Here is a 2,496-nt window from a genome sequence, read left to right as displayed (position 1 = left end):
TTTTTTCCGGGACGTTGGCGATAGCACACCGTGGGTGACGGCGGACTCGCTCTGAAGCACCAATGGAAAAAAGTCCATTTTTTAAGCAAAATACGATTTTGGTATGTTGAGACAAAATGTGCGCAGCGTCGAACTGAACAAAATTGCCTAAGGTACCAACCATAATTTTAATAACGGTTTGATTGAAAATGAGTTCATTTTAAAAACGTAGTATTTGAAAATCTTGTATATTGGGCCAATATCGGATATTTGATGTGTGGCTAAAGTGTAATGCTGGCCGAGACAAAGAACTTTGCTGAAGTCAAAATTCCAATATTTCTTCTTGTTGGCTTTCAAAAATTGAAAAAACCTCAGAAGTTTACTCGAGAAATTCACATTTTCACGTCGTTTGGGCATATATTGACGTGTGGGACGACTGTTTTCGATTCCTTTTGGTGCTAAATCGATAGCTGTGTTCCTTACAAACATTTTAGATGCTTGGGCAAGTCAATACAACTAAAAGTGTCGACGGACAAGCACCTTGTCCGTCTGTCTGTCCGTTCAGAGCTCTTGAAAATTGTCTTGTCCGTCCGTCCGTCCGATCGACACTGAATGGACGGACGGACGGACAACTAAATTTGGAGGGCTCTAAACGAACGGACGGACGGACAAAAAATTACGTTAAGTCTCCTTTATAATAGGCTGAATAGGTAGGAATAATAACACAGTGCAACACTGGTCAGACAATAGAGTAGTGACTATACTGGGGCGTTAGTACTCCCTGAGATATGAAAAACCCTAACTGCGTTTTGAAAGTTCTGTTGGCGTTTTCGTTTTATCGACCTACGTGTTTTTTTCCTATAATGGATTTTTGGCAAAGTTGACTTCTTCAATTTTTGGTCCATAAATCACTTAGTATTGGTGATAGCGCATTGCTGTCTTGAGCAAAGTTGTTGGTAAAAGTCCAATAAATAAATTTTATTAACAAACTTTGCCCGAAAAATGAAGTTTTGTAAGTTCTTCAGGGCAAAATGTCGATTTTTTTGCCAATTTATTCAATTTTTCGACTCTAACTCGCAAAGTGATCGATTTTTTTGGCCATTTTCTTTGGCAATTTTGTAGCCAACGCAAAATTAAACAATTCGTCTTCAAATATCAATCTAAAAAAATCATGTTTTGGCTCAGATTGCCATTTTTATTGGATTTTTCGTCAAAATTATTACTTTTTTTAACATTTATTGAAAAAATGCGCTCATTTTTATATTCTATGCTATGTATTTGTCATAAACATGTTATTTTTATTCATTTTATTTGTTTTAATAGTTTTATGCAAGAAAAATGCACCAATTCAAGTGCAAATTAGGTCATTTTTTTGAAAAAACAAATATTTTAATACTATTTTGGCAAATGAGCTTTTTTTACGGGTGGTCCTGCTGCTTGCTCTGCACCTAATGCTAGCTCTTTTTCGAACCAATCGTCGTCGCCGTCCGAATCCGCAACAAAGTTGTCCAACGGATCGTTTTCTTCTGCGCCTCCTTCTGCGCCTGCTTCTGCGCCTCCTTCTGCGCCTTCAACTTCCATTGGTTCATCCTCTACCTCATATTCTTCGAAAAGCGTCTTAGACCACCAACAAATTTCCGCTAAAACTGCGTCCGGTGAATGCTTTCCTCTATACCTGAAGGAAAAAATACATTTTAAGAAACAAATTTTATCAGAAGAAAATGTCAATATAACTGAATTGTTACCTCATTTCAAATGGCAACGACGTTTGGTGAAATCGTTCACCTTGTTCATCCGATTCGGTTGCCAATTGAGGGGCGTAGAATTCCAAATGTTGGTGTAACAAGTGAATTTTCAAAGACATGTCACGTGGTTTGCATCGAACAGATTCAGCATTTCTCGAACTGAATCGCGGTAGTCATCTGTCCGATTTTTTCCCAAATATGATTGAATGACCTTTTTCACTGCAACCCAGGCTAGTCTCTGACGCGCCGTCAAAACGTTGTCGAATTTTTCGTCCTTCATCAGCTTCCGAATGTCTGGACCGTTGACCTCGCCTAACAGAAAATAGAACGAATATTTAAATTTGATAAATGGGAAGAATATAGCGAAAGACGAACAAATTAAATATACATCCGGCTTACCTTCACGTAATTTGCCTTCGCTGATTTTGTAATTGAAAAATTCACGCAGAAATTTCAAAACTTGGGCACCGTGTGCTGGATCATCTTTGTCGTTAACTACAGCTTTGATCAGATTCTTCACAATTCCAAGTTTGACATGAAGATAAGGCAGTTGAATACTTTCACGTGGCACAAGAGCCTTATTAACAACATTGAGCTCTCCGATTGTATTTGTTCCTCTATCTGGCCATGAATGCGTGCGATATTGGTTGCCTTTGTACCGTGTATCCCATTCACATAAATAGCACATGTTCTTCACATACCTTTCCTGGATGCCAGAGAGTATAGCCACCACCTTCAAATCGCAACATATGCGCCAGTTATGTTTCTGGTA

The 2,496-nt window shown here is 38.5% G+C and overlaps 1 long non-coding RNA gene across 1 annotated transcript; it reads right to left on the bottom strand.

Annotated features, from left to right (window-relative positions):
* Positions 1 to 1,500: 1,500 nt before the first annotated feature.
* LOC129572220 (uncharacterized) lies at positions 1,501 to 2,269 on the bottom strand. Its single transcript, XR_008688411.1, has 3 exons — positions 2,124 to 2,269; positions 1,725 to 2,036; positions 1,501 to 1,654 (listed from the first exon to the last, which is right to left on the bottom strand). It is a non-coding gene; the product is annotated as an uncharacterized LOC129572220 (long non-coding RNA).
* Positions 2,270 to 2,496: the final 227 nt, after the last annotated feature.

The sequence above is a fragment of the Sitodiplosis mosellana genome, unplaced genomic scaffold, assembly GCF_009176505.1.
Source record: "Sitodiplosis mosellana isolate CC-2019 unplaced genomic scaffold, AAFC_SMos_1.0 Smas_scaffold_4475, whole genome shotgun sequence".
In the NCBI taxonomy this organism is placed as follows: Eukaryota; Metazoa; Arthropoda; class Insecta; order Diptera; family Cecidomyiidae; genus Sitodiplosis; species Sitodiplosis mosellana.
This window is presented reverse-complemented; position numbering and strand designations above follow the sequence as displayed.